We start from the raw sequence: 23,344 nt of genomic DNA, 5'->3' as shown, positions 1-23,344 counted from the left end.
TAGATTGGGGAACTCCACCCACCAAGAAGGAGTTGGAAGCATGTTTCTGCCAGGAGGTGTATCGCTTAATTTGGTGTCTCTGGTGCTCTCTGGTAGGTGTACCAGTAATCCTTCAGCAGTGCCTTTGGCAATGATGCAGTTGAGGTGTGCTCCTTCAGCAGCATGTCCTTTTATGCCTCCAGCTCCATTGCAGACTTCAGGTAATGTTTCCCGATGGGTTCCTTTTATAGTCTGATATAACTTTCATTCTCACGCTGATTGTATGGTTCCCTCCATGGGCCATTTTCAAACTTAGCCTCCATTCACATGTAACATTACTAATCTGCCAAGCCACAGCCTAGGCTTGCAGCAGGTTACTTTCTATCATATTAATGTTTATCCTGCATCCATGGGATATCCCACTAAAAAGTACATGCTGAAATTCCAGAGCATCAAATACTGCCCCACTAGAATTACACATGTCCTCATGTCTTGTACACATAAACTGAAATGAACCACAGATACAGTATCTTAACATATCCTAACAAACATTACTAAACATAAACAATACATTTTCACATCTCATCTACTCTCTGTATCAAATAGGGAGAACCAAATTGTTGCTTCTTTCAGCCCTCAAAATACTGATTTCAGAATGACTAGTATTAGGGCCATCAAAGAAAGAAACCAGTAGTTCATGATAGTTGTCTCAGGCCAATTACAAAACAAAAACCATTTCATAGGGGATTCTAATTGGTTAATTATGGGATGCTATGCTTCCTAGTCGTTGGCACAAACCAGGATTTACACTCTTCAAAGCCACATTGGCGCATGGGCACCTACTTACACTGTATAACAGCGACATTCAACAGCAGCCACTTTGTTCCACTGTACTTATCTCACCTGCAAATACAACAGCCGTACCAGACAATTATAGGTGACCTTACTATGGAAACATTTTTTTTTCAGAAAAGTGGCAATATATGTACAACACTGCTCAGAAATTCATATTCATTTCTTACTAGGGATCATGTGATTTATGCCGGACATTCACTGGTAATCAGCACTCCCAAGTGTAAGTTTTACAATCATCTAATATTATTCTAGTACTCTACCATATTTCTCTGACGTCCTAGTGGATGCTGGGTACTCCGTAAGGACCATGGGGAATAGAAGGGCTCCGCAGGAGACTGGGCACTTCTTTAAAGAAAAGATTAGGTACTACATCTGGTGTGCACTGGCTCCTCCCTCTATGCCCCTCCTCCAGACCTCAGTTAGAATCTGTGCCCGGCCTGAGCTGGATGCACTTAGTGGGCTCTACTGAGTTCACTAAAAAGAAAAGTATTTGTTAGGTTTTTTATTTCCAGTGAGATCTGCTGGCAACAGACTCACTGCTACAGGACTGCCATTACCAATTCCAGACGTTGCCGTTTGGTCTGTCCACGACACCGAGGGTATTTACCAAAGTAATGGCCGAAATGATGATACTCCTTCGGAAGAAGGGAGTTATAATCATCCCGTACTTGGACGATCTCCTTATAAAGGCGAGGTCCAGGGAGCAGTTGTTGGTCAGAGTAGCACTATCTCAGGAAGTGCTACAACAGCACGGCTGGATTCTGAATATCCCAAAGTCACAGCTGGTTCCTACGACGCGTCTGCTGTTCCTGGGTATGATTCTGGACACAGAACAGAAGAAGGTGTTTCTCCCGGAGGAGAAGGCCAAGGAGTTGTCATCTCTGGTCAGAGACCTCCTAAAACCAAAACAGGTGTCGGTGCATCACTGCACACGAGTCCTGGGAAAGATGGTAGCTTCTTATGAGGCAATTCCATTCGGCAGGTTCCATGCAAGGATCTTTCAGTGGGATCTGTTGGACAAGTGGTCCGGATCGCATCTTCAGATGCATCGGCTGATCACCCTGTCCCCGAGGGCCAGGGTGTCTCTGCTGTGGTGGCTGCAGAGTGCTCATCTTCTCGAAGGCCGCAGATTCGGCATACAGGACTGGGTCCTGGTGACCACGGATGCAAGCCTCCGAGGTTGGGGGGCAGTCACTCAGGGAAGAAACTTCCAAGGATAATGGTCGAGTCAGGAGGCTTCCCTACACATAAATATTCTGGAACTAAGGGCCAATTACAATGCCCTAAGTCAGGCAAAACCCTTGCTTCATAACCAGCCGGTGCTGATTCAGTCAGACAACATCACGGCGGTCGCCCATGTAAACCGACAGGGCGGCACAAGAAGCAGGATGGCGATGGCAGAAGCCACAAGGATTCTCCGATGGGCGGAAAATCACGTGATAGCACTGTCAGCAGTGTTCATTCCGGGAGTGGACAACTGGGAAGCAGACTTCCTCAGCAGGCACGACCTCCACCTGGGAGAGTAGGGACTTCATCCAGAAGTCTTCCAGCTGATTGTAAATCGTTGGGAAAGGCCACAGGTGGACATGATGGCGTCCCGCCTCAACAAAAAGCTAAAAAGATATTGCGCCAGGTCAAGGGACCCTCAGGTGATAGCTGTGGACGCTCTAGTGACACCCTGGGTGTACCAGTCGGTTTATGTGTTCCCTCCTCTTCCTCTCATACCAAAGGTACTGAGGATAATAAGAAAGATAGGAGTAAGAACTATACTCATCGTTCCGGATTGGCCAAGAAGGACTTGGTACCCGGAACTACAAGAAATGATCTCAGAGGACCCTTGGCCTCTGCCTCTCAGACAGGACCTGCTACAGCAGGGGCCCTGTCTGTTCCAAGACTTACTGCGGCTGCGTTTGACGGCATGGCGGTTGAACGCCGGATCCTGATGGAAAAGGGCATTCCGGTTGAAGTCATTCCTACGCTGATAAAAGCTAGGAAGGATGTGACAGCAAAACATTATCACCGCATATGGCGAAAATATGTTGCTTGGTGTGAGGCTATGAAGGCCCCAACAGAAGAATTTCAGCTGGGTCGATTTCTGCACTTCCTACAGTCAGGTGTGACTATGGGCCTAAAATTGGGATCCATTAAAGTCCAGATTTCGGCCCTGTCTATTTTCTTTCAAAAAGAACTGGCTTCACTGCCTGAAGTTCAGATGTTTGTTAAGGGAGTGCTGCATATTCAGCCTCCTTTTGTGCCTCCAGTGGCACCTTGGGATCTCAGCGTTGTGTTGGATTTCCTAAAATCACATTGGTTTGAGCCACTTCAGACCGTGGAGTTGAAATATCTCACGTGGAAAGTGGTCATGCTTTTGGCCTTGGCTTCGGCTAGGCGTGTGTCAGAATTGGCGGCTTTGTCATGTAAAAGCCCCTATCTGATCTTCCATATGGACAGGGCAGAATTGAGGACTCGTCCCCAATTTCTCCCTAAGGTGGTATCAGCGTTTCATTTGAACCAACCTATTGTGGTGCCTGCGGCTACTCGGGACTTGGAGGCTTCCAAGTTGCTGGATGTAGTCCGGGCCCTGAAAATCTATGTTTCCAGGACGGCTAGAGTCAGAAAAACTGACTCGCTGTTTATCCTGCATACACCCAATAAGCTGGGTGCTCCTGCTTCTAAGCAGACTATTGCTCGCTGGATCTGTAGCACGATTCAACTTGCACATTCAGCGGCTGGACTGCCGCATCCTAAATCAGTCAAAGCCCATTCCACGAGGAAGGTGGGCTCTTCTTGGGCGGCTGCCCGAGGTGTCTCGGCTTTACAACTTTGCCGAGCTGCTACCTGGTCGGGATCAAACACGTTTGCAAAATTCTACAAGTTTGATACCCTGGCTGAGGAGGACCTTGAGTTTGCTCATTCGGTGCTGCAGAGTCATCCGCACTCTCCCGCCCGTTTGGGAGCTTTAGTATAATCCCCATGGTCCTTACGGAGTACCCAGCATCCACTAGGACGTCAGAGAAAATAAGATTTTACTCACCGGTAAATCTATTTCTCGTAGTCCGTAGTGGATGCTGGGAGCCCGTCCCAAGTGCGGAATTCTGCAATACTTGTATATAGTTATTGCTTAACTATAGGGTTTTTTTGTTCTGAGCCATCAGTTTAATGAGGCTCAGTTGTTGTTCATACTGTTAACTGGGTATAGTTATCACGAGTTGTACGGTGTGATTGGTGTGGCTGGTATGAGTCTTACCCTGGATTCCAAATCCTTTCCTTGTAATGTCAGCTCTTCCGGGCACAGTTTCCCTAACTGAGGTCTGGAGGAGGGGCATAGAGGGAGGAGCCAGTGCACACCAGTCTCCTGCGGAGCCCGTCTATTCCCCATGGTCCTTACGGAGTACCCAGCATCCACTACGGACTACGAGAAATAGATTTACCGGTGAGTAAAATCTTATTATCTCCTTTGCTTCGGGCTGAATTACATTTTCAGTATTATGACTGGAGCATAGTGGAATCAATTACATAATTGTTTTTATTGCTATTAAAAGGATTGGTACATATTGTCTTAATTATCAAATTGGTATATGCATTTTTATTGTGAGTTATAAAATGTTTATACTTTATGATGTGTCCTGATTGTTGTTATTCTGCCATGGAAATATTTTTTATTATTGCAGTGGGCCATTTTTATTTACCAGACTTAAAACTACATACCCCTTTTCCGCTTATGAATCACAATCCGAAAAGAAAAATGGGCTAGTTCAGAATAAAGTCACTTCTGCCAGCATGAGCCATGGGAAAACAAGAGATCGGTAAGGCCATGGTACTAGGGGGTCATGGCCAAGTTTGGGGGCATGGCCCTGCCCTGTTGTGAATACTGAGGTCCTATTGAAGCTATATGCCGCTTGTGCCAAGGGGTGCGGGGTCAAGACATCATGGGACCTTCAGACAGCCTCCCTCTTGGCACTCCTGAGTTCACTTACTGAAATGGTTTAAATGTGTTGTTAAAGGCACAGCAAAGCTTTCCATTTAGATCAAGACGGGTGAAATACAACTGAGTAACTGATGTTGAAGCTTTATTTTGCCAAGAACTAAAACCTGTGTAAAAAATGGTGATGTTCCAATAGATATCAATATCAATATTCTATGTAGAAAATATGTACAGAAACAACACTCCAGTCCTTAATAAATTCCCTCTGTCATTGTTAAAAAGAAATGTATTCACAGTAATGAGGACTAATCCAATGTGCTGCATTTCCACAACTCTCTGGCCATAAAAGTGTTAAATAATCTTAAAGTGATGATATCACACAGATAAGTGTGGAACATCTGGGCTCATGAAATGTACCAACAATTCCAGTATTCAAAGCGGAATGAAACAAAAAACAAATTAATAACACAAGAGTCTAGTCAGCAGATAAAATACATGATCTCACAATCACATAATTTGTGCATGTTGCTGACCTCATAAGTAAATATGGCCATCATGTGTATATGCTTTAGCGCCCTTACAATGATACTGAAGGTGTAGTTACTTTTATCTGCCCACTTACAATATTTAGCATTATGTTAATTGATGGTGAGATATTAATTCAAAACTATTCTCCACTTTCTGTTTTTTTCTGGACTGGTAGGAACCACAGGTCTTTTCAGCTGGCGCAGGGAGGGTGACTCAGGTATTGACACAGAAGAAAGGAAAGCATTAAAAAGGAAATGTTACATGGGAAAAAATGGTCTCGAGAGAGGAGAAAAGGGGAAACAAAATATAAAGAAAGACAGGAAGGTATAAAAACACATAGATAAAGCTAAAGAAAATGTGAAGATGCAGGAAGGAAGCACCCGAGAGCACAAGAAAGGATATAACATATCCAATCATAACAGAAAAGGATAAGAAAAGTGAGAGTGAGAAGCATCACACAGAACGCTTTGGTTACTTGTACACTGTACTGCCAGAAAGACATCATTCAAGTCATCCTGCCACAATGGCTGAATGTGCCAGGATGTCTACAGTTCCCAGCAGCCGCTGTTCTATCTTATACAATGTATGCATCTATACTCCTCTGTAGCTCTACGATAATGTATTAGGCATGATCATGGCTTGCTGGCTGTACTATCACAGGCCGACAGCTGGGATGCATTATTATTATTATTATGTAATTTCAAGAAAAGTAAACAAAAATATGTGATGGTCACCCAGTATGAAGGGATTTGGACTTTACCCAGATTCCATGACACACAGCAGTCAAAGTACAGATGGAGCAGACTTTGTGGTAGAGAAAATCACACAAGCATTAAAGATTAAGTGGAGCTTCTGCAAAATCTCTATATGTAATGTATTTACATAATGAAAGTTGTAAATGTGTCTAATGGGAATTGAATTCTGTAAATACTTTTGTTGCATAGCTTATATACATTCCATTCTTACTCTCTTTGAATTTCCAGGGAGACTCCTGAATTTTCCAGTAAGGTAGATCAGCCTCCTGGATTCCATCCACTTACCAAGTGAAGTGAGCAGTCTACGGGATTGGTGATGCCATTTGTGGCCCTGACCCATGCTGCACAATGCCACAAATTACAATGATGCTATTTCTGGTACCACGCCTCTTGCACATTTTACCTAGATCTTTCCCTCCATGATCTCAAAGAAGAGACCATTGAAAATTCAACTAATATACTTAGACAATTTTGTACAGACAAGTCTACAGAATACTGTATCTCAGATAAAGGGCTATATTCAATTGATGTTATATCCTCTCCAACAATGCAGACTCAACTTGATTACAAGTCGAATCTGCATCAGCAGCAAACTATCGAAAACAGCGGCGTTTTCGACAGAAACACGTGGATCAGCGAGTAATTCGCCGATCCACGTGTTTTCCGACAAGTGCCGTTTTTTTCGACAGTCGAAAAAACGGCACATTTAATGAATAGGTCGAATGTAAATTCGACCTAAAACTGACGAAAAGTGCAGTTTTTATGACTGTCGGAAAAAACGTCATGAATTGAATATACCCCAAAGATGCAATCTTATTTTGGTAGCCAGGGTAAAGGAAATACTATATATTGACTTGTCTGAGATCACAGATTACACATTTTACAACCAGTCTTAGGGCGGGATTCAATTCTTTTCACCCCTTTCCACACCCGTTCTGTTTCTGCCCTCAGGGACATTGTATCATTATTTCAGCTCGCTACCTCTGGAGTAGCGAGGCACTCAACCCTTTACACAGCTAAACCTGATTACGGTGGGTGCAATATGCGCGATAACGGAGATCATTTTAGAAAGGAAATTGGGCGTGATATGTCATTTGAATCTCACGCTTAGAGTTTTATTGATATTTAATAAGAACATTTAAAACTGAATCACAAACCAAAAATGTAACTTAAATACTTTTTGCAAACAATTGTTAATGGCTTAATCTAACTATATATTTCTATAGGTACTCCCATATTCTGAGTCACACTGAAACTTCTAAACACTCTCACTGCATCGCTGGATTACTCATGTTTGTACATACAAGGATCTCATGTGGACATATGCACCAAACTGAGTAACGCCAATATAACTAGCTTATTGACAGCCTATTCTGCCTTACAGGTAAATACATTATTAAAATAAAACAATTGATGTAAAAAAACAAACATCATTTTCATTGTGATACTAATATATTAACTGTTTTCGTTTTACATTTATACATTTTAAACTATGCCTTTTTACATATTATTATGTATGTTTACCCCATCTAGAATAAACAACAAAAAATAACACGTTTTAAACGCAGAACATTGATTTATATAAACAATGCATAATGTCTTACTTTACAAATATATAACAGTATAAAAACTGCAAAAAAAAAAATGAAAAAAATATATTTTCAAACAATTCCAAATATTGGAAGATATTACGGACATCCTGCACCAGACCCCTCAAACATTCTCTGTTCAGCTTTCTTACAGCAGCCTCAGATAGTGGTGGTTTTTACATGGCTGAATTTGGGGAAACAAACAAAATATAAAGAAATAAAGCAACATCAAGACTTGTAAAAAATATAACTTGCAGAGTTGCTGCAGGGCTATTGCTGGGTATCTGACAGGAGCCACATTTTGCTAAATTCTAAATACAATGTGTTTAACATATTTGTGGTGCAGGGAGTATCTACACATTGCATGTTTTAATAAAATAGCCACCATATCTTATTGACAATTTTATTAATAGGGGTCTACAAAAGTTATTTGCATGCCTCCACAACACCCCCCCCCCCCCAAAAAAAAAAAAAAATCTTAATCCAGATGAATGAGAATGCTCAGCCTCCTCCTTATCCAGATGTACTTTGTTTTTGTTAATTACCCCCGCATCTTTGCTTGGTTTCCAAGGCTTGGCATGTATATGGACATGGAAGATCTAGCCCTCTCCAGTCAAGATAGATATCAGGACTTTATTTCTACCTGGTCTGCTTGGTTGGACTATAAAGACTCTACTGAGCACAGACTTCAGCTGTTGAAGTAGGGGTTGCCAGGGTAGTCATGATCCACCTGCTTTGATACTCCTTTGTTGTTGCCAGGATCATTTGTAGCATAGAGATGGGTTTATTCACATCCGACCATCCTACCTACTTTACCCGTCCTGTCCTCTCCTTCTTTTCTCAATCTTTGCCTATGCCTCCCTCCTTTCCTCTATGTTTCCTCCAGAAATGTTTTTTGTTTTGTTATTTGATGTATTGTAATCGCATTCTCACCATGACTGTACGAATGACATTTTCATTGCCTCTGTAATTTTTGAATGCTAATAAACATTTATTATACAAAAAATAAATATCTTACATGAGGCAAGGAGTCACTGCATTTAATGTAGATCTTAACTTTTTCATACACAGAATGGTTTTATACCCTAACAAGCAGCAGTCACGTTGATTAAATTTGGACCTCTCCTGCTGCCCATGACCATAGGTTTCAAAGGTTTCCGTCCCTGCAAGACACTCCATTGCCACTCCAGTTGCACCACAATGTGGTGGGTACCAATTCAGGGTTGGCAACAGGATTCTTGAATACAATCATGTTTTGGGGGCCTTTAGCTCTCCCTGGTACAGGCCGGTCAGCCATTGCTCATTACTCTTATATCTCTGCAGACCTATACCAGTTTCTCAGCACCATCCCAGTGTGTCTCTCCAACCTCATCTCCTTCTCTGTCTCTCCATCTCCAGCCACATCCCCCTCTCTGTGCAACTCTGTGTTTCCCTGGCACTTGCAAACCCCCCACCCCCGCACCCCTTCATTGTGTCTTTTTTGCCCCAGCGCTTTTTTGCCCCACATTTTCCTTGCCTGTCTTCTGCTGTTTCTGCCCATCAGCAGGAGGATGTGACATGATGGCATTACGTATGCTGTGCTGCAAAAAAAATAATCTTTATTGGGCTGATCGCTGGGCTCGCTCATCCTGCCTGTGCCCTGCAGTATAGACTGTAGCAGTACAGACAGGCTGGACATACTTCTAAGTGGCTGGGGCCAATAGGAGTCTCAGGCCAGGTGCAGGTGTCTACCTAGTACTCCTCTGTCACCGAGCCTGTACCTAAATCTCGGGATTTCCAAAGCTTTGCAGACCTGTAGGATGCAACCTTAAGAACACTGCTGAGGAATGGAACTGCCAAACCTAGCCTAGTATCCATTATTTCAGATAGAAGAAGCAGCGCCCTCTAGCTAAAGTAAGCTGCCCTCATATTTGCATGTGAATGGAGCATATCAACAGTCTAAACCCAAATTGTCTTCCTTGTTTGACAGTGGTCTTACTTGACCTACACACGAAGCTGCGGATCTCTTTGAGAGTCCACATTAAAATGGATACGTGTTCACAGTCACCCAACATGGCTGGCCGCACTAATTTATGTAAATATTACAGAATACATCAATTAATAAAAAGTTTGTCAAACTTGCGAGTGTTTTTATTATTATTTAATAATGTTCTTTTTATTTATACATAATAATGTTCTTTTTATTATTACATGTGCGTTAGACATCTCTTCTTATGGCATTCACATGAAACCAGCAGTCATCATTACCAACAATGATTTTTTTAATCAATTTTAAAGGCATCAAAAACCAAACCCAAAACTGAGCCAAAACACTTTAGGGTGGTTTTGCCAAAACCAAACTAAAGCAAAACACAGGGGTTTACAACGTTGCACACAGCTATATAAAAATACAGGTTTAGTATGAAATACCTACAATCAAAATCCCGACGGTCAAAATACCGAACACAATTGACCAACTGTCAAAATGCCAACAAGGTCAAAATACGACATTTAAAATGTTGACAGGTCGAAAAGTCGACACAAGTTTTTCATATTTTTTTGTGTATGTCGACATAGGTCAACATGTACACCGTATATATGGACAGTTGCTGTGCTCGCCATACTTCGGGCACGGTGCCTCGCTGAGCTCAGCACACTTATATTCCAGCTCCACTGGAATGGTAAAGTATGAACAAGTTAGTTTCAATAAAAAAATCACGAAAAACGCATGTTGACGTTTTGACCTGTCAACATTTTAAATGTTGGTATTTTGACCTTAGTGTATAAGCACAAGAAATTGTAAATGTGTGAGTGCGCTGTCAACGGCGGCCTGTATAGGGTTGGTTAGTCCCTAGAAGGGTGAATATCTAAAAAGTAAAAAATTAACTGGCGCTGGCTGAGTTTCAAATAATAAACAGATGGATGGTTTCAATAAAAAATTATTTCACACATTTATTACACATACAGTAAAAACTAAAAGTTGATAGGTAGATAAAAAAAAGTCGAGGCTTCAAAAAAATAATAATGAGGTGGAATAAAAATAGAGTCTCTCAGTTAGTAGAATTCGACCACTTATATGCCAATTAAAATTAATAGCACTTGCTTCTGACTAGGGCTCATTTCTCCAAACAGTCCTCAATGACTTTAAATATGGATATTACCCATTTTCTCAGCAGTAGTCCCCTAGGGTCTCAATTGCAGTCAGAGATCCAGTAGCAGCAGGGGTATGTCCAGGGTTTCCAAATAAACAACACTTGTGAGGATCCTGTAGGAGCATAGAGGTCCAATTGTTGCCAGATTTAATAAAGATAGCAGTGGGTGCAGTCCCAGTGGTCAGGAAATGGAGGCTCAACGCGTTTCACTGGTCTTAGTGGCTGCCTGCTTCCTCAGGAGCCCCACCAACTGTCATCCCAAACTGACTCACTGGCAGTAGGTGTGGCTCCCCTGTTTAAAATGTGGACTGTGCTGCAGCCCTACCTCTGGAGCAGCCACTGGAAGGAAAGTGTAACAGGGATATGTAGGTCCAAAGGAGAAACTTTTTCCTACTTATTGGTCAAACAGTACTTTCCCATATGAAAATAAAATTGCAGTTATTATTGGAATTACATAGGTTTAGAAAACTCAATAATAGGGCATATTAGTCATAAAAAGTAATACAGTATTCTGCAATATACTAACATTATGGGACTGCTTTAAGAGTGCTTTATTTTATTTCATAAGTAGAATTTATATGATATAGTACAGTATATGTTCATAAAATATAAATTGCTGTGAAAGGACAATGTAAAACTACATCATATTTCTTATGTTGTAAAATACCTGTACTTTCCTTTTATTATCTGCGGTTATCCTGAGTGTCTGTTACCTTAGGGCAAATCCCAATGGACTGTACTGTTATTTTCATAGTACATAGTCTGTTGAATATAAGCATTAGGCGTGTAGATTTGTGACACTGGTGCAAATAGTTTTGTTAATACTTTGTTAATACTAGACACAGTGTTGTATTTATTTTCTGATCTTATCCCTGTTGTATCCCTGTTGTATGCATTTCTCAGCTATGGAACCTACTTACATCACAATTACATTACCTTTACACACATATCACAGCAAGCCCTGGGGAGGATAACAAATGGTGATAATGCCACCATAGCTAATCCATTTCACACTACCAGAGAAATGTTTGCTTAAAGACACAATGGAGGTTTTCATAGCTGTTGATCTTAAAGATAATGCTAACAAATCAGAACTAAAGCAACCTTCATTTCTCAGTTGCCTTAAACACCACAGTAGATGAAAAATGGCTGATTAAAGGAGCAGAACAAGGGGACTATTTATTAAGCACATTTACTCCTCAAAATTAGACGGTGTCAGCATGATTTAAGTGACCTGCCTATTTAAAAAGACTCTAATGCAGTGATACTGCCTTAGCATAATGGGGCTTGTCCCTGTTAATGAACATCATAGTCAAGAGGTGCTATCTGCTTTGCCCCTATTTATGCTTTGTCGCCAGAGAGGGATCATCTGATCGGTATCCGGACTCCAGAATGACCTTTTTCCATGTCAACCTTTTGTCCATGTCGACCTAAGGTGTGTCGACCAATCGATGTCGAGCTAAGGTGTGTCGACCTTTTTGGTGTCGACCTGGAGTCCCATACCCATCTGATCTCTCCCTGCCAGCCTTCACACTCCTCTGTTCCTTATTATAGCATTTTTCAAGTGTGAATGTTTCCCAGCATGCAGTATTGTGACAGCAATAGCTATTGAGAATCTAACAAAAATTTAGTAACTCCACGCTAATGGTCAGATTTAATAGAGTATAGCTGCTCCATTTAATAACATGATAACTTTAAAAATTAATACGGGAGCTCTTGATTGTGTATCTTTAATATAGGACGTGATACCTGCAATAAAAAAAATATTAAACAGAAAAGACAATGGTGGTCATTCCGAGTTGTTCGCTCTGTAATTTTCTTCGCATCGCAGCGATTTTCCGCTAATTGCGCATGCACAATGTTCGCACTGCGACTGCGCCAAGTAAATTTGCTAAGAAGTTTGGTATTTTACTCACGGCATTACAAGGTTTTTTCTTCGTTCTGGTGATCGTAATGTGATTGACAGGAAGTGGGTGTTTCTGGGCGGAAACTGGCCGTTTTATGGGAGTGTGTGAAAAAACGCTACCGTTTCTGGGAAAAACGCGGGAGTGGCTGGAGAAACGGGGGAGTGTCTGGGCGAACGCTGGGTGTGTTTGTGACGTCAAACCAGGAACGAAATTGACTGAACTGATCGCAGATGCCGAGTAAGTGTGGAGCTACTCAGAAACTGCAAAGAAATTTCTATTCGCAAATTTGAGAATCTTTCGTTCGCAATTTTGCTAAGCTAAGATTCATTCCCAGTAGGCGGCGGCTTAGCGTGTGCAATGCTGCTAAAAGCAGCTTGCGAGCGAACAACTCGGAATGAGGGCCAATGTTTTCAGCTCTTCCAGTCTCTCAGTGGAATAAGGTTGAGGGTTCCGCAGCTGAGCTGTTAGCATGCCAGTGGTGTGTGGTGCACTGTGGTGATCTGTATGGGCAGTTAGATAGTCTGTGCCCATACAGATCACCACAGTGCACCGCACACCACTGGCATTATAACAATGGAACCCTCAACCTTATTCCACTGACGGACTCCATCCCAATGTAAGATTCTTTTAAAAAAGTTGAAAACATTGGGGGTAATTCCAAGTTGATCGCAGCAGGATTTTTGTTAGCAATTGGGCAAAACCATGTGCACTGCAGGGGAGGCAGATATAACATGTGCAGAGAGAGTTAGATTTGGGTGGGGTGTGTTCAATCTGCAATCTAATTTGCAGTGTAAAAATAAAGCAGCCAGTATTTACCCTGCACAGAAATAAAATAACCCACCCAAATCTAACTCTCTCTGCACATGTTATATCTGCCTCCCCTGCAGTGCACATGGTTTTGCCCAATTGCTATCAAAAATCCTGCTGCGATCAACTTGGAATTACCCCCATTGTCTTTTCTGTTTAATATTTTTTTTTTTTTATTACAGGTATCACATCCTACATTAAAGATAGGATTGATTGTCAAGCACTCCCGTATTCATTTTTAGAGTTATCATGCTACTGAGAATCTGACAGACCGCAGGTCCAAACAGAGGGATTACTACAACCAACGCAATGTGGAACAAGAATTAGATATTAAAGAGCTGTGAGTCAGATTAATAATATTCAACAACATATAATACAATAGAAACAACATATAATACAATAGAAACATTAATCTTAAGCAGTCGGTGTAAAAAAAAAAAAATGTCTGTGCCAATAAAGACATAAATAGAAAAAATACATGTTTAGATGTAACCCAATATAGAGCGTTCTTTTATTTATAAGAAAAAAAAGTCTTGGGAACTTTGAGGCAATATATCCCATATAGATGTTAGTATGCAATGCGTTTAGTACCAAATATTCCAGGCCATCCATACAAAGTAATCAGTATTTTAGAAAAACTCACAATTGTATCCACACGGTTTTGCTCCAGGGTAAATATAATATGCAAAAATTCCAATGAATGCTCCTACCTTCCTGCTGCTGGGACTTCCTATAATGCAGCCTGTAGGAGGATCCATTCATTATACAGTAGTATCTCCCGTAATGGAATTATATACAATACCCATGGGGAACCAATTTTAAGAACACCAGGCTGCCATGTGAGGTTTGGATTGCAATGTGTCAATAAGGATTTTTTTTTTTGCGGGTGGGCCCAACAACCCTTAATGATAGTCATTTACTAAATGAACTGTTTAAATTGGCTAATCTGACCACTGTACTCACCGCTGTGTTGTCCAGTTTGTGGTCAGATCTCCAGGGTCCGACATCCTGGAGAGCTTGAAAAGAATATGGGGGGCAGATGTATTAACCTGGAGAAGGCATAAGGAAGTGATAAACCAGTGATAAATGTAAGGTGATAAACACAGCAGCCAATCAACTCCTAACTGTTAATTTACATATTGGAGCTGATTGGCTGGTGCATTTATCACTGGTTTATCACTTTCTTATGCCTTCTCCAAGTAAATACATGCTGAAGCTGATTGCGCAGCAGAGACACCTGTCATTGACTACACAGGCTGTGAAATAATTATTTTATTTTATTTTATTGAGAATGAGGGAAACAGATGCTCATTGCTCACATCTTACTTAAGTAATGCTGTAGTGAAAGTCACATAAATGTTATAACATTGTATTTTAATCTAAAATAATACAGATTTGTGTCTAGTCAGCAGTAAAAAAAAATATTTCTCAGAAAAAAATTGATATTAAAAAGTATTAGGTGGAAACCTAAGTTTTGCTGTAACATTTATGCCAATACTTCCTTGCTCTGTAAGACCTACTGTACATACAGTGCATCTGGAAAGTATTCACAGCGCTTCACTTTTTCCACATTTTGTTATGTTACAGCCTTATTCCAAAATGGAATAAATTAATTTTTTCCATCCAAATTCTACACACAATACCCCATAATGACAACGTGAAACAAGTTGGGTTTTTTTAGATTTGTGCAAATTTATAGAAAATAGGAAATGAAGAAATCACGTGTACATAAGTATTCGCAGCCTTTGCTCAATACTTAGTTTATGCGCCTTTGGCAGCAATTACAGTCTCAAGTCGTTTTGAATATGATGCCACAAGCTTGTCACACCTATATTTGTGTAATTTTGCCCATTACTCTTTGCAGCACCTCTCAAGTTCCATCAGGTTGGATGGGAAGCGTCTGTGCACAGCCATTTTCAGATCTCTCCAGAGATGTTCAATCTGATTCAAGTCTGGGCTCTGGCTGGGCCACTCAAGGACGTAGACAGAGTTGTCCTGAAGCCACTCCTTTGATATCTTGGCTGTGTGCTTAGGGTCGTTGTCCTGCTGAAAGATGAACCGTCGTCGCAGTCTGAGGTCAAGAGCGCTCTGGAGCAGGTTTTCATCCAGGATGTCTCTGTACATTGCTGCATTTATCTTTCTCTCTATCCTGACTAGTCTCCCAGTTCCTGCTACTGAAAAACATCCCCACAGCATGATGCTGCCACTACCATGCTTCACTGTAGGGATGCTATTGGCCTGGTGATGAGCAGTGCCTGGTTTCCTCCAAACGTGACGCCTGGTATTCAAGCCAAAGAGTTCAATCTTTGTCTCATCAGACCAGATCATTTTGTTTCTCATGGTCTGAGAGTCCTGCCATCTGCTTTTTACTAAGGAGTGACTTCCATCTGGCCACTCTACCATACAGGCCTGATTGGTGGATTACTGCAGAGATGGTTGTCCTTCTGGAAGGTTCTCCTCTCTCCACAGATAAATGCTGTAGCTCTGACAGAGTGACCATCAGGTTCTTGGTCACCTCCCTGACTAGGGTCCTTCTCCCCCGATCGCTCAGTTTAGATGGCCGGCCAGCCAGCTCTAGGAAGAGTCCTGGACCTTTGATAAAGCTGCCAAGTGACAGCAAAATGCGTAAGAAAGCCAGACTCTGGACCTGGGCATTGCCATATCACTTTGCGGGATACTTTTGTGGCCATCCAAAGCTTTGGGAAGCTCCAGCTACAATGCATGTGGTCAAACATCAAAGGGGAGATCTACCATCTTTCTTGCGTAGGACCGAAGTGCACAGTGGATCCTTGCTAGGTGGAATACCCAGCTGCAACCACAGGTAATCGGTAAATATTTACCTAAAGACTGGATAATGTTTCTCATATTGCCAAAAGGATCTCATATGACAAAAGTTGAACTGTTTACCTTTAATATTGGCAGATTAATTTGCCCCTATCAGAGACTGATTATGATCAAGAGCCTGGCAGCAAGGCTCTTTTACAGTTTTATGAATTTATCCGATATATGTGTCATTTTTAGACATTGTGTGTTTTATTAAAACATGTGAATATTTGCATTCAAACACTTGTTACTATTTCCATCTTTTTGAGTGTTGTTTTTTGCATTTGTATATTTTAGTTTAGCTTTTGTCTGGGTGGTTGACTATCTTCCAATTTAACAGCAGCTTAGAGAACCAGCTCCAAAGCACCTTAATTAGTATTAAGTTATTAATATCTTTTTCTTGCAACAGAGTTAGGAAGAGTCCTGGTGGTTCTGAACTTCTTCCATTTACAGATGATGGAGGCCACTGTGCTCATTGGGACCTTCAAAGCAGAAGATATTTTTCTGTACCCTTCCCCACATTTGTGCCTCGAAACAGTTCTGTCTCGGAGGTCTACAGACAATTTCTTTAACTTCATGCTTGGTTTGTACTCAGACATGCACTGTCAAGTGTGGGACCTTATATAGACGTGTGTGCTTTTCCAAATCATGTCCAATCAACTGAATTTACCACAGGTGGATTCCAACTAAGCTGTAGGAACATCTTAAGGATGATCAGTGGAAACAGGATGCACCTGAGCTCAATTTTGAGCTTCGTGGCAAAGGCTGTGAATACTTATGTACATGTGATTTCTTAGTTTATTATTTTTAATAAATTTGCAACCAAAAAAAACCATCAATTTTTTTTACGTTGTCATTATGGGGTATTGTGTGTAGAATTTGGAGGGAAAAATGTAATTTATTCTATTTTGGAATAAGGCTGTAACATAACAAAATGTGGAAAAAGTGAAGCGCTGTGCATACTTTCTGGATGCACTGTATACTATATGAGGCCTATAAAACTGTAATCAGGTGTAACACTTTTTGGGAAGTAACTTGCTAGGGAGATGTGACTTACAATTAAGGGCTCAAAGGAAGTGCTACTGAAGGACTTAAGGTGCCCTAGGGGCTTGCAAAAAAGTAGCTTCAGGAAAGGAGATCAGTGAACGGGAAAGAGGGAGCACTAAAACAAAGGAGGAAATCCTCTCTGACAAACAGCCTGATGTGAAAGAGCAGGTAATATCTCCAGGACAGCATGCACTCTCCCATCTTCTACAGTAAGTCTCACATTCCTGAGCTGAAATGTGCTGCTGTCTTGTTTGGTAACATTCTAATTTTTTAAGGCCACAATAAACTTCATCTTCTGGACGAAATGTTGATCCCTTGGGAATCTGAGAACTTCTTTTTAGGGCCATGGGGGAGATGGGATGAATAAGAGATTACATTCTTTATGATATAGTATAACTCAGAGGTTCCCAAACTGTGTGCCGTGGCTCCCTGGGGTGCCTCGGGACACTTGCAGGAGTGCCCTGGATTGGTGGTCCAGGACCAATTAAAATTATTCATGGTCAATATAATAGGCAAAACCAGTGCTGGTGGCTGCCAGTCATAAAATATGTGGCCAAACAGAAGCACATCTTGTCCCTCACCACACAACTGACCCTAAGGATGACATATAAATGCAATCTACTTAATGTAATATTTCTTTCTAAATTTCTCAATAAGAATTTTTTGGCATAGGGGTGCCGTGAAAAAAATTCTGATATTCTAGGGCGCCGTGATTCAAAAAAGTTTGTAAACCACTGGTATAACTTAAATAATAGTTTAATATCCTTACACACTTTCTGCTTGACAGAGCACTTGTTTTGTGGTTTCTTGTTTTGCTCATTTGTCAGTTATAAGGATAAGGTAGTGTTATCTCTGGCGGTAACCGTTTCAGGAATTATCTGTGCTGTCTTAATTTACAGACAGAATGGAGGGCAAGAATAAAGCATCTCATTAATCACTTACCTAGTACAGTCGTATGGGATGCAAAGGCGACTACCTGGGTTTTCACGCTGGGGGGAGACAGGGGACACTAATACAGAGAATCTATGGACACTGGAGAATGGGAGGGTGGTTGTGCCACTGTGGATTTATTACCAGTAGGAAGGAGCAGGGGTAATTCAGGCTGAGGCAATTGAAGCCCTGAGATGCTTTTAGCATCTCACTGGGCTCCCGGGGTGTGCACACACAGTGCACACGCCTCCGCAAAGGACTTTAGACTGCGATCGCGTCTGAATTAGGCCCTAGGTCCTGGTCTGGACTCTGCAGTATCCAACACACACAGATAGGTGCAAAAGGTCCTGTCTCTCCACCTGACTGACACACACAAGCAGGTTTAAATACTGTGCCTGAACTACACTTAATTGAAGAAAGGGTGTGGTTATTTACTGAGCCACAGAAGATGAACCCTTTTTCAAATGTGGTACAGTTCCATAGTGAACTGTTAACACTATAGGGTCTATTTACTAAGCCTGTGATGGAGATAAAGTACCAACCAATCAGGTTCTCTATCTGCCATGTTACAGGCTGTGTTTGAAAAATGACAGTTATGAGCTGGCTGGCTGGTACTTATCTCCGTCCACTTTGTCTCCATCATAGTCTTAGTAAATAGACCCCTCCATTTGTTAAAAGTTCCAACCTTAAAAAAATTAATTTACAGAAGTGTCCTCTATCATTGTTGCTGCAGTGAAGATGAAGCTAGTCGCACCTAGTCATGAGTACGTTTACTAATGCCGGACATCATTTTGTGCATTTTTCCTTGAAAATATGTCTTCTTCGCATCGCAATGCGAATAAGACACATATGCAGATTCTGCTGATTAAACACTGTAACTGGAAAATAAAGTACTGTAGCATAACATTTCTATGCAAATACAGCAGCAGTTCAGTAGCGCACGCGGGGGGGTGGGTGGGGGGGGGGGTTTGAGTACCCCAACCCCCCAATGGACCAAACTTTTTTTTTTTCAGAGACGGAAACAGTCTTGTCTCCATCTCTGCAGCTGCCACGGGCCCCCAGCTAAGATCAGAGCTGCCCGGTCTCCCACTGCTGGTTCAGCTGTCAGCGCTTCCGCATAAGGTGGTTTTCATATACCTGATGCTGAGTGCTGACAGTTGAACCAGGAGTGGGAGGCTGGACAGCGAGCCACAATCACAGAGAGGGACATAGGAGGATCTTTGCCGCCCAACTGCCCGGCAAGGCTACGAAAGAGGTCCACAGCTCCTGTAGCAGCTTAGCCATACCTCCCAACATGACCCTCTCCAGGAGGGACACAATGTTCTGCTTCTGGACTTTTTTCTTAATTTATGATTGCCATCACCTGTGTTGAACAGGTTCATGGATAAGAAAGTTGTTTCAGCACAGGTGATGGCAATCATACATTAAGAGGGAAGTCCAGGATCAGAGCATTCTGTCCCTCCTGGAGAGGGTCATGTTGGGAGGTATGGCTTAGCCCACACAACAGACAAGCTGTGTATGTAAGTATGCTGTGTGCCCTGTGTTTGTAAGTGTAATGTTTGTGTATGCTGTGTGTGTGTGTGTGTGTGTGTGTGTGTGTGTGTGTGTGTGTGTATAACTATGGTGTATGTGTATGTGTGTGTGTGTGTGTGTGTGTGTGTGTGTGTGTGTGTGTGTGTGTGTATGTGTGTGTGTGTGTGTATGCTGTGTGTGTGTGTATAACTATGGTGTATGTGTATGTGTGTGTGTGTGTGTGTGTGTGTGTGTGTGTGTGTGTGTGTGTGTGTGTGTGTGTGTATGTCACCCCGCATGTCAGAGTAAGTGATTGTAGATGTACTAAATTTAGCACATCTACGATCGGATCTGAATTACCCCCCCTGCGGCCATTTTTATGGAGTTCTGCTCATGCGCAGTAGAGAAATCTCAGGGAAAATGGCCGCCGCACCATTTTTCCGGGGATCTGCGCATGCGCAGAAGAGTCTGAGCGCTCTAGTGCTCAGACTCTCCCCGCTGAATTTCCACATATATTCTCCTCAAGCGGGATGCAGGAGATGTGCATACGCTTGCAGGGATGTATAGAACAACCTGAAAAATCGGGATTCTCCTGCAACTTCCGGGAGAGTAGGCTAGTACCAGTGGTGTATCTATAATGGGTGCAGAGGGGGCCCACACCGCACACACTGCACCCATTTCTCCTATATTTACTTTTCTGGCATCCATCGGTGTCCGTGTGTGGGCCTCCACCTCTCCCTAATCCCGTAGCCGCAGCGTTGTTAGCACTCTGAGAGCACTAGAGACTCTGGCACAGTGCCAGAGTCTACAGTGCATGCGCAGGTCTCCAAAAAAATGGCCACCGTGCCTTTTTTTCAGAGACCTGCGCATGTGCTGTAGACCAGTCTCTAGTGCTCACTCGTAGCACTAACAGTTCTGCCGCTGCCGGCTGCGGGACGGGAGAGGAGGGGGCCCACACACGGAGACTGCACTGTCCCCTCATCTCTAGATAAGCCTGTGTCTAGTACGGTTTCATCTGGGTGCTCCGTTGTGAATGGTCTGTTCTAAGCATTTGAGAGTGATATAGTGGGGAAAGATAAACCACCAACCAATCAAATCCTAACTGTCATTTTTCAAACACAGGGGGAGATTTACTAAGCAGTGATAAAAGTGGAGAAGTGAGGCAGTGGAGAAGTTGCCCATGGCAACCAATCAGCATTGACGTAACATTTATAATTTGCATACTATGAAAGCATACAGAGCAGCTAACTGGCTCACTTCTCCACTTTTATCACTGCCTAGTACATGTCCCTCTAAGTCTGTAACATGGCAGTTAGGAGCTGATTGGTTGATACTTTGGGCCTAATTTAGACCTGATCGTTAGGCTGCGTTTTCATACAGCGGGCTATCAGGTCTAAACTGCGCATGCGTATGCACCGCAATGCGCAGGCACGTCGCACGAGTACAAAGCGGATCGCCACTCAGCGATGAGTTTGTGCGAAGAATCCATTCGCACGGGCGTTCGCAAGGAGATTGACAGGAAGAAGCCGGTTGTGGGTGGCAACTGACCGTTTCTGGGAGTGGCTGGAAAAACGCAGGCATGTCCATGCGTTTGCAGGGAGGGTTCCTGACGTCAATTCCGGTTCCGAACATGCTAAAGTGTTCGCAGCGGCTGAGTAAGTCCTGGGCTACTCTGATACTACACAAGATCTGTTTGTACAGCTTTGCTACACATGTGTTAGCACACTTGCAGAGCGAAAATACACTCACCTATGGGCGGCGACTTTACGAACGCAGGACTGCAAAAAAAACCCTAGCGAGCGAATAGGTCTGAATTAGGCCCTTTATCACTATCTAAGGCTTAGTACATATGCCCTATAGTGTCTATAATGTGCTGCAGAATATGTGTATGCTATAGAAATAAATGGTAATAAATAAAATAAACTTTTTCTGATAAATATAAAAATTTTACATGTATTTTTTACAAACATTTTGAAGCTAAAGTCACTGGATTGAGATGGCTGTAATTTATACACTACTTGCCTCTATGTCAGTCACTGCTACCAACCTCCGTGTAATGTGCAGGAAATGACTTTTCCATGATCTTTCATCACTTCAGCAGCCCAGACAGCACTTCACAGTCATTCAGCATGTTATCACACTGATAAGTGAGTGCTTACTTTCTAATAGCTTTCAACTAGCATGCTTTGTCATACACAGATACCAGAGGACACAAAACATTGACAGTATTGGCAACAGAAACTAATTTCTTAAAACAAACAAAATGCCAACCAACATTAAGGGGTCTATCTATGTATTAATAATCACAGCTCTGCATCATTAAAGATATTTATATTTTTTAAATTTAAACGACAACATCCCCACCAGTGGTGGTTTGTACCTATGAGCTATGTCTAGGGGCATTCCAAGCCTAGGGCCGGCTGTACACTATGCCCCAAGACACCCGCACACACATGCTACCCAGCACCTCACCAAGGACGTGCGGTGAGCTAAATGGCTCAGGAGGCACTGGCTAACCCAGAGCCAGATTTCCATGCAATATATAAGCCAAAGGGTACATCTGGGCATTATACACAGGTGCAGCATTATAAACTCCTGGGAATTTGGTGAGTTTTGATCAGAGATATGCTGAAAAGATAAGCAGGGGAGGCACTGCCTCACCTGCCATAGACTTTTTACTCCAGAGTTTGGGCTATAAAAATTATTAGAATAATGCAAAGAAGATATTTCAAACAAATTATTAGTATTTTTCATATATTTTATTCAATGAAAACTCTGGTTTAAACGTAAGTATGACAGGAAAGGCTCTGCCTCACCTGCCTCACCCCACCGCACGTCATACACCCGGTACCTCACACTCCTCTGAGACCTGGCCCTCCACCAGGGCCTGACTGCCCATCTGGCTCTTTTGGCATATGTCAGAAGGGCTGATGGGCGGACCTCTGGTCTGGCTGCTCCCCTGCCCCCCCGTCTCCATGGAAATGGAGGCATGCCGCAAATCCACGCCCCCTGACTCGCGGCACGTCCCCGTGTGCCATGTTGCGCGCTCCCACCCATCTCCAAGAAAATGAGGGTGTGCCGCGAGTCCACGCCCCACTGAATCGCAGCACGCCCCCGTTGGTAGCGCACCAATTTTGGCTACCAGTCCGTCTCTGCCTTCCACTGTATACACACCGGCACTGGCACACACCCACTTCCCGGCACCCGCACATACACAAGAGGAGGACAGATGCCGCAAGCAGCTGTACCTCCGGCTGGGCACTGCTCTGCTCCCTGATCCTTGGCTGTCTCACCCGCAGCTCCAGTGCCACGCTCGAGCCTCGTCCCGCCCAGCTCCCCCAATGTAGAGCTGACACTGATAGTCCTGGAGAGAGGATACAGGGAGGGGACTATTTGGCTGCTGCAGGATCTGTGGCCCAACTGAAAGATGGAGCACACCCCATAAGTGGGTTATGGGGTGTGCATGTGGGGGTGGGAGTAGGGTGTGTGGTGAGGGTAGTGGATTATGGGATGTATGTGAGGCGAACAGGAGGACTTTGGGATGTGTTGGGGGAAA

The sequence above is a fragment of the Pseudophryne corroboree genome, chromosome 4, assembly GCF_028390025.1.
Source record: "Pseudophryne corroboree isolate aPseCor3 chromosome 4, aPseCor3.hap2, whole genome shotgun sequence".
Lineage (NCBI taxonomy): Eukaryota > Metazoa > Chordata > Amphibia > Anura > Myobatrachidae > Pseudophryne > Pseudophryne corroboree.
The sequence above is the reverse complement of the archived record's forward strand: the minus strand, read 5'-3'. Positions refer to the sequence as shown.